The sequence below is a fragment of the Pan troglodytes genome, chromosome 23 (assembly GCF_028858775.2).
Source record: "Pan troglodytes isolate AG18354 chromosome 23, NHGRI_mPanTro3-v2.0_pri, whole genome shotgun sequence".
In the NCBI taxonomy this organism is placed as follows: Eukaryota; Metazoa; Chordata; class Mammalia; order Primates; family Hominidae; genus Pan; species Pan troglodytes.
In genome coordinates this window covers 22237238-22250341 of record NC_086016.1, presented here as the reverse complement: position 1 = coordinate 22250341, position 13104 = coordinate 22237238, and the positions used below count along the sequence as shown (strand labels likewise).

The 13104-nt window shown below is 60.8% G+C and overlaps 1 long non-coding RNA gene across 2 annotated transcripts; it reads left to right on the top strand.

The window, feature by feature from the left end:
• Positions 1 to 5826: 5826 nt before the first annotated feature.
• On the top strand, positions 5827 to 12388 carry LOC112206737 (uncharacterized). Of its 2 annotated transcripts, none has more exons than XR_008541707.2 (3): positions 5827 to 5927; positions 10358 to 10448; positions 12161 to 12388. It is a non-coding gene; the product is annotated as an uncharacterized LOC112206737 (long non-coding RNA). The 2 variants fall into 2 exon arrangements; XR_002941206.3 differs by lacking the exon at positions 5827 to 5927 and adding an exon at positions 5942 to 9273.
• The last annotated feature ends 716 nt before the right edge of the window (positions 12389 to 13104 follow it).

Genomic DNA, 13104 nt, shown 5'->3' with positions numbered 1-13104 from the left:
GGCTGTCACACCTGCTGGGTGCACTACCATCCGCCCTGCTGTGGGCCTTCCCAGCAGGAGCAGTATTAACTATGCTTTTTTTTCTCTGTATTTCTGATGCTGTGACATCTTGGGGCCTAGTTACCTAGAGGGAGGTGGGGGGACAAGCAGAGAGGTCGGCTTCACCCAGGCCTGGAGTCACAGAGCAGCATCTGAGGGGCCATGTGGGTCAACTCCTGGAGCAGCACCAAGACCCAAGACCCAGAGCCTGACGCTGGCCTCACTGTGGTCATCAGTGCCTCGGGGGCTCTACCCCTGGGCATTGGCTGAGCCCTGTCCTGCTCATCACAGCCAGGCCCACCCACAGATACTTGTGGCATCTGGTCCCTGGCCTCTGCCCCTCCTGGGCTTAGGGGTCCTCAATTGGCCCCTCATGCAGCCTGCAGCACTGAGCAGGACGCCAGGCAGTTCCCTATAGGCTGACAAGCCTCCTCAAACGCTCCTGCAGCCTGGGCAGCAGGCGCCCACTGCACTAGGAGGGAGACTTAGCATGCCCAGGGCACAAGATGGGACTCAAATCCCTGACTCAGATTCCAAATCCCATGCCCTGTGGGCTCCCTGCTTTCTTGGGAGACTCTCCGTTTGAATGCTGGAAGGGCCTGAGCCCCAGCGCACCACAGCACCTGACTCCCCTGGGCCCCATCCAGCCTTCCTGCCCCGCCCCACTGTGTATGTACCCGGGAATGAGCATGTGCCCGGGAGTGAGTGGTACGCGTATACGTGTGCATCCATGTGCATGTGAGCATGTGTGTGCTCATGTGCATGTGCCCAAATGTATTAATGTCCAAACTATGGTGGCTGTCCCCAAAATGGGCATCCAAGAATTCTGCCCGTGTCCTCTCATGCCATTACATGATGGGGCTATGTTCTGAGAAATGCATTGTTTGGTGATTTCGTCATTGTGCAAACATCATAGAGTAACTTAAGCAAGCATAGATGGCAGAGCCCACTACACAGCTGGGCTATTTGGTTTGGCCTTTTGCTCCTAGGCTACACACCTGTGCAACGTGTTACTCTATTGGACACTGTAGGGGATCGTAACACAGTGGTATTGTGTATCTAAACATAGAAAAGGTATAGTAAAAATACAGTATTCTCATCTTATGGAACCACCGCTATATACACGGCCCATGGTTGACTGAAATGTCATTATGGTATATGACTGTATTTGGAATATCATGGGAACAATTTTTTTTTTTGAGACGGAGTCTTGCTCTATTGTCCAGGATGGAGTGCAGCGGCGCAATCTCGGCTCACTGCAACCTCCGCCTCCCAGGTTCAAGTGATTCTCTTGACTAAGCTTCCTGAGTAGCTGGGATTACAGCTGGGCCTGCCACCACGCCCGGCTAATTTTTGTATTTTTAGTAGAGACGGGGTTTCACCATGTTGGTTAGGCTGGTCTCAAACACCTGACCTCAGACGATCCACCTGCCTCAGCCTCCCAAAGTGCTGGGATCACAGGCGTGAGCCACTGCGCCCGGCCAGGAACAAATTTTTTAGTGGGCACGGGCTGAGGCAGCCTGCTGGCACTGGGTAAGTCACCCATGCCTAGGCCAGGCTGCAGGAGGATAGGGGCCAGGCAAGGGCCCTGCCACGGCCATCTACAACCTCCAAGTCCAAGTTTGGGGCATGCAGGCAGAGGAAGCAGTTCCCAGAGGTATGGGTTCTGTCACTAGAGGGAGTGGCCTCCAGGGCTGCAAGCCTCCCCCAGGGCTGCAAGCTGATGGAGGAGCTCCCGGCCCAGAGGCCCAGAGGCCCAGACCCTGGCCTTCGAGGATGGCAGCCCTGTCCCCCAGTGAAGCAAGGTCTCAGGCCACCAGACCAGCTACTCATCTGCTGGAACGGTGACACAGGATGGGCAGAAGCCTAGAGGAGTGGAAAGGCATCATGTCCCACTTACTGCGGGAAACTGAGGCTCAGGGGTTGCAGGCTTAGGCCAAGGAGCAAGGACTTGCTGTGTCTGGCCTCAGTGGGGCCTGTGTGACCTCAAAGGGAGCCCCTGAATTCTGAGAGCCCCCAGGGCAGGCGTTTTGGAAATGCTGCTCCCCCTAGCATGGGGATGCGACTGAAGATGGATCTAAGGATGGGACATTGCATTGGGCCCTGGCAGGGCCCTCAGCTGGACCACTCTCCTCCCCTCCCTCCCCCGCCGTGACCCCCCCATACAGTCACCCTGTGCAGGGGGAGCATGCCATCTTTGGCTTCACCTCCTTTCCTGCCTTTTCTCACCCACTTGTGGATGAAGAGTGAGGCCCACCCACATCACCTGGGTCCACCAAGTGGCAGGGTAGCTGCCAGCTAATGGGACCCTTGGTGACAGGAGGAGCATCTGCCCAGGCAGGGGAGGGTCATAGGAGATCAGGAGCTCTCGCAGGAGGTATCACAGGCAGAGACCACAACATTAGCAAAGGCCTGGAGGCTGGACCCAGTGCAGCACCAGGTTCTGGACCTGGAGCAGCCTCCTGAGCCTGCAGGGTCAGGTCAGGGCCCAGGGAGGAGCGGCTGCCAGAGAGAAACTGAGGCAGAGAGGGCAAAACAGCCTCGGGTCACACGGCTGCTCTGTGGAGGGGTGGGATTTGCACCCAGCTCCCCTGAGGCCTGGTTCCACAGCTGTCAGTGGACTCTCAGGGAGACCTAGACCCAGCACTGCACCCTCAGGCCCCAGCCCCGTGTGGTGCTTCTGCAACCACCTCACCTGTATAAGATCTCAGGGATCCTGCTGTGGCCACCGCCACACTCCTCCTGTCTCAAGAATCAAAGATCGAGGCAATCCTGATCCCAGCTGATGGGATGCCACCTCAGGCCTCCAGCCTTGCGCCCAGGGCCTGGGCCCCACATGCCTCAGTTTACTCTCTCCTTGTCTGGAGTCTGTGGACACGCCCTGGTGGCCAGCCTGCTGGGCAGGGTGGAGGCAGGTCCACCATCCACCTGCCTCATCAGGGGCCAGGACCCACCACCCGCCTTGCCCTTGAATCCCACCCTCCCACTTCCTATGGGCTGCCACGCTGGCAGTGACCTCCCCCAGGACTGCGATGCCCTCCAGCACTAATAATGTGATGCACCAGACAGCACCTATTCCCTGAAGACGCGGGGCCATGACTGTAGGTGAAATGGAATCCTTCCCCTGCCTCCTATGAGTTGTGCCCTTTTCTTTGAAAATTGCCTTGCGTGTGACTTGCCGCCCTTTCTGCCTTTCCTCCAAGTCTCGGGAGCAGGGCCGAGTCCACACTAGTTTACGAGACCTCGAGGAGCTGTTCTGTGCCCTGGGTAGCAAATGTTTCTTTCTAAGAAAATCTTTCTAACAGTCCTCGAGGCACTTCAATGGTTCAGCATCCTGGGAGACCAGCCCCAAGCAAGGTGGGGAAGTGACAGAGGACACCGTGCACCTGTGCCCAATGCCACCCAAGTCTGCAGGTGACACAAATCCACAGCACAGAGTCAGAGCACGGGGGGTGACGGCAGAGCTGCCAGGCAGCCGTGCCCCATGCTGGCATGGGGCTATGGGCAGTCACCTTGGTCGGTCCTCAGCAGCCCCGTGACAGGGACCTGCAGGCGGGAATCGGAGCGGTGGAAGGAGCAGTGTGGGGCTCAAACCCACCTGGGCTAAGAGAGGACACCCCGCCCCCATGGGAGGGTCCCACAGGCAAAGCTCCTGTTCCAGAACCACAGGCCCATCCCACCCAAAGTCGGGAGGTGCTCCAGGTCTCTGGGGAGGGGGTGCCAGGAGAACCAGGCAGAGGTTCGGATTCCACCAGGGACCAGTGCCTGCCCTGAAGACCCCCCTCATGGCTCCTGCCTGCCCCAGGCTAGAGCTGGCTCCCTGAGTGACAGCAATTAGGACCACGGCTGGCAGAGCAGCCCACACCCCCAAAGCACCTGACGTGGCAGCAGCTCCCTGGGGGCCGTCGCGCTCCGGCTGTGGCTGAGGCGCTTGGAATCGGTTTCTTTCTGCTGTAAAAATGGAAACATCCCCTATGTGAGAAACAAGCTGGCGAGGAGAACGCTGCTGCCAAATCACACCCGCGGTGGGGCGCATGGCGGCCGGGGGCCCCCAGGCCTGCCAGGCAAGAAGGGCTTCGTGCACGGGGGTGGGGAGCCAGGAACCTGGGGGTGCAGGGGCGAGGTGCAGACCCCCCCAGCCAGACAACCCTGCTGGAACATAGGCTGGGCCCTCCCTGCCTTGAACCTCTCTTTTCCAAAAACAGCAACGGTACTGGCTGCATCCGGCTTCCCGCACCCGCCCAGAGATGCTGGAATAGCTGTGAGGGAGGTGGGCGAGCTGCACAGTGCAGGGGGGCTATCCGAGTTGGAAAAAGCAGCTCCTCTCACTTGGAAAAACAGCAAGGTTGGGTGTGGGGTCTGTGACAGTGTCTGGGCAGCAGAGAGGGTCCCCAAACACTGCATGTGCCAGGCCTCCCCAGGGGCCTTCAGAACCACACGTGCCAGCCAAGTGCATGCAGGACCTCGGCTGTGGGTCCCCCAGGCGCACCAGGCTGGCACGGCCCTGATCATCCCAGCCGGACACCGCAGCCACTGATGAGAGTCACCCTACTTTCCTGGCTGGGACCTTCCTCCCCAGCCCTCCCTGGGCACTGCTCAGCTGCAGGCTCTGCACTTTGGGTCTGAAATCCTCACGTAACTGTAAACCAGCCCGCCACACACCCACAGGCATGAGGGCATGTGTCGAATGTGTGAAACGCCCCCACCCACTGAGCTGTCCTCATCTTCAGATTTTCAAGGACACAGCACAGCACCCACATCCTGTGGCCAATGGTGGACTTTGGCGGGCGGAGGCCAGGATCCAGGATTGGCAAAGCAGGGGTGAGGGCTGGGGGTGCGGCACCACCTCCGCGTGCCTTTCCCCATGAGGCTGCAGGTTATCACGGGGCGAGAGGAGGGCCGGGCTTGCCAGGGCCAGGGATGGAAAGGGGTGTCCTCCAGCCCCGGAGCCCATGCCCAGCTCCCAGGCTGGTAATGACGGATCCATCAACCCGGCATGTCCAAAGACTGCACTCTGAGGGCCCCAGCCTCCTGGGCTGTCACCGCATATGAGGAGCCAGGGACTGCTGGCCTGAAAACTGCCTCAGGGCCTGGCCAGCCCTTCCAGCCCACTCTGCTATTAAAACAGATTCCTGGGGAGGCAAAGCCGTGTGGGTGTAAAACCTGGACTGCCAGTACACTCACACACACATTTCCACACTCAGCCATGTGCACGTCCATGGCAGTCAGCACACGCTGACACACACACGTGTGCCCACACATACATGCTCATCAAACATGCACTCACACACTCATATGCACACATGCACGTCCACATAACATGCACGTCCACACACACGTGCTCACTCACTTATGTACACACACTTGCATGCTCACCCACATGCCCACGCCCACACGTGTATGCTGACAGGCTTTTGCTCACACATCTTTCCACACTCACCTGCACACAATTCACACACCCGGCCACACAACCACATTTGGTCCATTTTGTCTTTTGTTTCTCACTCAGGCCCTTTGCACATACCCCTAGCTGATGGTCGAAGGTGGTGTCCTGCCCATGGCTGCCAAATGCCCCTCTCACATGTTGGGTGGGGGTCGTGGGCCCTTCCTGCACACCAGCAACACAAAGTCTGCCCCACCACCCAGGGAAGCCTGGGGCCGGAAGCGTGCCAGGAGCAACTTCAGCAGGACGGGTGCTGGGCTGGCAGCCGGCCAGCACCTCTGCTCAGCTGGCCGCCTACTCGATGGCTGCGGAGACTGCGCACTGCGGGGCTGGGCCCTCACTGGGACCCTGGGAGGACACGGGGTGGAGCATGCGCCAGGCAGCCACGTGGCAGTGGGAGCCAGGCTGGAGTCCGCTGGTGGAAGACAGGACACAGGCTGGAAAGGCAGGTGCTGGGGGCAGGAGCTCGGGCTGCGGGGAATCGGCACAAAAATAAGACAGCAGGCTGGGGAGAAGGCCCCTCCCCATACGAAATCATCCCTAAGATTCCAAAGGCCTGGAAAACACCTCGCTAGGAGAAGCTTCATGGATCAGGCCAGGTCCAGCACCCAGACAGGCAGGGGCCAAGCAGGGCAGGGCTGGGCAGGCTGGGCCAGCACCAGCCTAGGAAGCCCCCTCTCCAAAGCCCCGTCCTGTGCCCCTCTGGCCCTGGGCTAGCAAGTCTGAGCATCTGGGGTCAAGGCGGATCGCTGGGGACCAGGCACCTGGAATGAGACAGAGGGGCAGTGCTGTGTGGGCCTCCCCAGGGACAGAGCATGGAGTGGGAGCTGCGCATGGAGCCCCCGCTTGGGCAGCTCTGCAGGCCTCCAGGCCACCAAGGCAGCCAGCACAGTGGTCCTGGCAGGAGGGTGAGAGGGCGGCACATTCCAGCCACAGCCCACCTCTCCTCCCAGGATGCCTGGGGAGGTGCAGGAAGAGCCCTGTGGGGGCGGGGGTGGGAGCTCGGGCCATCTTTGGAAAGAGGCTGTTAAGAGAAGGGAACAAGATGGGGCTGCAGGCCATTCCCTCCCCATGACAATGAGAGAGCTGCAGCCACAGTCCATGCGGCCCCCTGTGCCTTCAGCCTCCAGCCTGCTGCGACTTTGAGGATGATGGCAGCTGAGGGTTCATCGGGGCCAGGCTGTGTCCCAGGAGGCATGGACTTGCTGGAGCTCAGCTGGTCAACTTCCAGGAGGCTCTGACCACCACCAAGTTCCAGCCATGAGGGTCTCCTCCTCAGCCAGGGGCACCCAACCCCTTGGGAAAGGAAGGGCTAGGCAGCTCCCACACCCTCCTCACCCCAGGACGAGCCTGTAGAGAAGAGCAGCTGTGTTTTCAGCTAGAGCCATGGGCATGAAGGATCCAGGGAAAGGGCTGTCCGGACAAGCCACCTGCAGTGCCCACGGCCCAGCCTGAGGCAGCTCACTCCCACCCCAGCCCCCGCCCAGGCCTGAGCCCACCGGCTGTTGGCCAGGCCCGAATGGCCAAGATCGATGAGTGCCCAGCACACGAGCCTTGTTTACCAGGCCGTACTGTGTCTGCTCAGCATCAGGGCCTCCCACTGAAGCCCTCCCACACCCTCACATCCTTGCCTGCACCCTGTGCCCTGAACCTGCCATGCACAGCCCTGGCCACCCCAGCACATGGGGTCCAGTCTGAAGCAGTTGCCCATGAGGGCTGCCCCAGGCTGAAGCCCAGGCCCACGCCACAGCTGAGGTGAGCGGGATCTTCCACCAGGAAGCCCCAGCCTTCCAGAAGGGAGGTCTTGGAGCTCCAGGACAGCACCCCAGGACTGCCAGCACTCACAAAGCAGCAAGGGGGAGGAGCTCACTGGGTTCCCAAGGGCTGCGGGAGGGTGAAGAGGTGACCCAGTTGTGGGGCAGGGGGAGTTTGGCTGGCATGGCCACCTCAGGCCCTGCAGGCCACCCTGATCACCTGGGGAACCCAGGTCCCCGAGTGTGGGCCAAGGGGCAAGGGGGGTGATGCTCACCATGATGGTCCCAGGTGCTCACTGCTGCAGGGACAGAGGAAGTGAGCCTGGACATGGGACTCAGCCAGCTGGGGTCCTCATGGCAGTGTGGGGCAGCCTGGGGGCCAGGCCTGTCCAACTCCTGGTTGTCAGGGGACGTCAGGGCCTAACGGGCTATGGGAGAGCCTGGCCTGGGGCTGGGGATGGCAGAGCTCTGAGTGTAGGAGCTGCTGCCCAATCCAGCAAGCTGGACCATGGACAACAGGTGGAGGTCCCTGCAGGGAGCGTGGCAGGAAGGGGTGTGCAGACAGGTGCTCTCCCACAGGGAGTGTGGCAGGAAGGGGTGTGCAGACAGGTGCTCTCCCGCAGGGAGCGTGGCAGGAAGGGGTGTGCAGACAGGTGCACCCCCTCAGGGAGCGTGGCAGGAAGGGGTGTGCAGACAGGTGCACCCCCGCAGGGAGCGTGGCAGGAAGGGGTGTGCAGACAGGTGCACCCCCGCAGGGAGCATGGCGGGAAGGGGTGTGCAGACAGGTGCACCCCCGCAGGGAGCGTGGCAGGAAGGGGTGTGCAGACAGGTGCATCCCCGCAGGGAGCATGGCAGGAAGGGGTGTGCAGACAGGTGCTCCCCTGGAGGGAGTGTGGCAGGAGGGGGTGTGCAGACAGGTGCTCCCCTGGAGGGAGCGTGGCAGGAAGGGGTGTGCAGACAGGTGCTGCCCTGCAGCTAAGCCTGACTTCCCTGCTTGCCCTGGAGCCTGGCGGGGTTCTGGAGACCAGGAGCCACCACACAGTCCTAGGCCACTTCTACTTTGGGGCAGTAAGTGAAATTTAGAGCTCTTCACACCAGTCTGTGGCCCAGTCAGGGCAAGGTGGGGCCCACCCTGCCAACCGTGGCTGCAGACACCCAGAGCTCAGAGCCGTGGCTGGGGCTTGGGGTCTTGAATGTGAAGATGCGGCCGGCCTGGCAGGGCCTCAGCTGGTGCCTGGCACCGTCCCGGGCCCTGGCCTAGGTGCTCGGTGGACTGCTCCTTCCTAGTGCCAGGTCCACTTGCAGCTCCTGGGAGCTGCCCCGGGAGCTCAGCCCTGGGTGCCCCTGGCTCTCCCAGCTCAGTGTTTCACTATGATCAATCAGGGTATCGCCAGGAAGGGTCAGGGCTGCCACCTCCCTGGGCCACCTGGACCGAAAGCTGGGAGAGGCTGCCACAGACCACCTGGGTAGGTGGTCCACAGGGGCCCTGTCTCACCCTGGGCCAGGTCTACAGCCTGTGTTTAGTCTGGGGTGGCGTGGGGTGGGGGGCTTTGCTGCTTCACTGCACCCCACATGAGCCCTGTTGGGAGGGCTGCCAGATGCAGGGAGACGCAGAGGCGCAGGTACACATTGCTCCACCAGCCAGACCCAGAGCTTCCTAGTGGGGACCAGTCTGGAGCTTGAAATCCCAGCCATCGCTCAAGGGGTTTCACTTGTGCCAACACCTTTCTTTTGGAGGGGGTGTGTTGGGGGTGTCCAGTGACAGGGTTAATCCCCACAGTCCATGAGGCCAGTGATGTCATGGGCTCCTGGGGCCCATGGCACTGAGACCAGGTCCAGCACGAATTCACCTGCCCTTCCTTCAGTGCCTTCTAACACCACCCAGACACCACAGCCAGGCTGGAAGGACAGCACACCCCAGCCACTCAGGAGCCACTTCGGACAGCCCACCTAGGGGCTTAAGTCCCAGTGGGACATGCCCACCCAGGCTGCCTCAGCTGCCCACGGGGCCTCCAACCACAGCCACAGGCTCCACAGGTATGACCACCCTGCCCAACTCAGTCCGCTTGGGCCATCCAGTTGGCCGCAGAGCAGAAGGTTGGCGATTAAACCACAGAACAGAGTATGTGGACAGGTGGGCGGGGCACTGCAGAGTGGAGGGTGGACCTGGAGGGTGCCTGGGAATCCACACACACCAAGGCTGGACCTCACAAGAGGAGGGGCGGGCACGCTACATTCTGAAGTCTGAATCGTCCCTGGCCAGCCTGTGGCTGCTCTCACCTTTCCTTCGCTGCAGTGTGTGTCAAACACATGAATGAATGAGCAAATGAGTGAATCAGTCCCTGCCACCAGACCCCACAGGGTTACATCAAGGCCACCGAGGCTCAGCCGGGACAGGACTGGCCGGTATCACACAATCGGTGGGGGGAGGGCATCACACCCAGACTTCTGCACACAGGGCCTCTTTGCCAGAGGCTGGGCTGGAGCTCGACCCCAGGGCCACCTGGCTCACCTCATCTGTCCCCATAGCCACCTTTCAGTCCCCACCATGGCCACCATCCCCTTGTCCCCCACCTCCGTCCCCACAGCCACCCTGCCCACGGAGTTGATCGCTTGATTAAGCGCTGCTGCATTTCAGTGCCCAGGGAGAAAAATCAATTCGCTTGGTTCCACTTTAATTCATCAGTTCCATTTCTGATAAATGTCCCGGTGCTGGAGTCACCATGTAGCCGCAGTGCCCCGCAGAGATTAGCTGCTAGGTCAGGGCAGCCAGGGCGAGCATCTGGTGAGCTGGGGCAAGCCTGGACCCTCAACTTGCCCTGACTCCCCACCCCCCTTCCCAGCACTTTACATGGTGGTAAGTGTGGGTACAGAGGTCAGAGCCCAGCTCTGGCCCCACCTGCCAGGGCCTGGATGAGCCCAGCTCCCAGGCTGTGAGCTGGTGACATTGTGGGGCTGGGATTAAATGGGATCTGCGGCTGCCAGGCTGGGCTTCTCAGGAATGAGCTGGCACTGGAGGACGAGTGGATTAGACGCGAGGTCAATATTTGTGGAATTGAATTGAATCTGTCACTTGGGGCGTGTATGTTCCAGGTAATTTTGCGGTTTCTGCCTCTGGCAGGAAAACCCGACACGATGACTGCCCCTCGCAGGCCACAGTCAGCCCGGCCCCAGGAGAGAGACCCGTGGAGCCCTATGTCTCAGCAGGCAAGGTAGGGGGACGGGGCAGGGGCAGGGAGGTCCCCGAGTGCTGGCCAGGGGAGGAATCTGCAGTGGTTGCCGGCTAAGGAGGGTCTGCCCTGGCCCCTGGGGCATGGAGGCCCCACAGCCAGGCCCCACCCCCAGCTCCTGGGACCTGCTGGCCTTTTAGGAGACAGGGGAGGCTGGGCCTGACCTCTCTGCAGGGCCACACTGCACTGTGCTGGTTGTTGTCCAGGGTGGGCAGATAGAGGGATGTGGACGGTGGGAGCCAGGGGAAGGGCAGAAGGGGACACTGGGCCACCCTGGAGAAGCCAGGTCAGGGCTGGCCCAGCAGGATGGGGGCTCTCTGCCTCTATGGCCAGCATTCCCAGCTGAGTCCCCAACTCTGCAGCCAGGAAGCCCCGTGGTGTGAAGGATGGGGACATCGCGATGCCCTGGCCCTGAGCCCACCAGGTGGCCCCAGGGCCCCACCCTGCCTGGCTCTTCCTGCATGGGTCTGGGGTGATGGGGGCTCGTCTGAGGCCCAGTGCTGCCCACCTCGAATCCCCAAATCCCAAATTGGATTAGTTGTGTTTAGAAAGCAGCAAAGCTGCTATATTTGAGCAAAGGCTCAGCAGATTACCCTGGGCCAAGAGGGTGTCTGCCTGCGTGAGGGGGATTTGAGGAGGAAAAACTGCACTAAACAAGTGTTCATTGAAAAGAAACTTGGGGGATCATCTGAGTCAGCCGGGCCCTCCACCTGCCCCATAACACCTTCTCCAGCATGGGCTCCTGCTGCTGCTGGGACAACCAAGCAGGAGTGGACGGGGTCAGGCCACAGGCCACTGGGCCCAAGGCCAGGAAGGGGCGCCCAGGACTGCCCATGGGAGAAGGGTGTGGTGCCGACACGAGGTCACCTGGAGTCCCTGGGACTGGCCCTCCACCTCGTGACTCAGTCGCCACCCGGTGGCCCTCTCAGAAGCCCAGGGCCCAGCATACAGGAAGCTCCATGAGTGCTCATCATCACACTCACTCCAGAGGCTGAGAACATCTTGGAGGCCTGGGGCCTGCTGGCCAGACCCTGTCCTGGGCCCTGAACACAGGCTGGGCCTGGAAGGGACAGTGAGGGGGGCCAGAGCCCATGCCTGCTCAGTGCAGCAAGCCCAGGCACCTGGTGGGTGGGCCCTGCAGCCAGGGAGGCCCCTGCACCCCACCCTTCCCAGCCCTGCCCTGGGTACCGTGTGCCACATCTCAGAGCCCACCCATGGGGCCCTCCCAACTCCAGCCAGGAGGGAGGATAGAGAACTTTTATTTCAGAAGAGTGCAAATAAACAAATCCTTCCTTCCCCCACCATAAAGAGCCTGGCTGGCTTTAGGAGAGAAGGCAGAATTTTTAGCCTCTCCTTTCCTCAAGGCACAGCAGGCCGAGCCTGTGTCACTCATGGCCCCTTTTACAAGTAAAGAATCCAGCTCTGGGCAGTCAGGTCTGCCCAGTGGAGGTGTTTGCCCTGGGGGGCCGGCTCACCTATCCGTAGGACCTGGCTCCTAGGGGTCCAGCCGGTCCCTGGCCTCCTGTTGATACGGAAAAGAAGTGCTGAGAAGGGAAAAGCGTGATCCCTTTAAATGATACAGAGGAGGGACGGGAAGTGCTGCGTAGAGAAGGGCGTGGTCCCTGCCTAGGGCTCCACCCCCACGAACCTAGGTGAGGACAGGCATTTCCTGCCCAAATGTTGCATTTCCCAAGACCACCCTGGCCTGCCATGCCTCCATCCTATGCCTATAAAAACCCAAGACCCTAGCAAGGCAGAGACAGAAGCCTCTGGGTGGCGAGAGGAACACACTGGTGGAAGAAGACAAGCCGCTGGACATCCCGAGAATGTTGCCTGACTCCAGGGGAAAACCATCTCCCTTCTGGCTCCCCCATCTGCTGAGAGCTACTTCCACTCAATAAAACCTTGCACTCATTCTCCAAGCCCACGTGTGATCCAATTTTTTGGTACACCAAGGCAAGAAACCCTGGGATACAGAAATTCCTCTGTCCTTGTTATAAGGCAGGGGTCTAATTGAGCTCACTCTCACCAGCCACCTACAGACCGCTAGACTAAAAGACCACCCGGTAACACACTCCCACTGGGGTTTCAAGAGCTGTAAACATTCACCTCCAGACACTGCCATGGGGTCAGAGCCCCACAGCCTGCCCGTCTGTATGCTCCCCTAGAGGTGTGAGCGGTGGGGCACTGAAGAAGCGAGCCACTCCCCCGCTGCATGCCCTGCGCCCTGCGCGGGGTAACCAGGGAACCCTTCCTGTTTCACTGTTTCACTGGGTAGAGATCTCCTGGCTGGAGACAGAATGTTGGGGAGAGGCCAGATGTGCCCAGCAGGTGGGGGATTCTCCAGGGGGGAGGCTGAGGCTGTTAGGAAAGGAGGGGCTGAGGGGGCGCCACAGCCCTCCCCGCTCCGCACCACACCCCACGTTAAACCCCTGTCCTCCACTCCTCTCCTGGGGCTAAGGAGACTGAGAGTAGAGCTCAGAGGCCCACGCCCAGCACACAGGAGGCAGTGGGGGCTGTGGACGGGGCCAACGAGCCATGGGGTTGCTGGGCTGAAGCACCGGTGATGACAGGCGTGTGAGAGGGAAGTGGGGGTGAGCCAGCCCTGTGGGCCTCTAGGCCCAGCTTCTGGGTATCC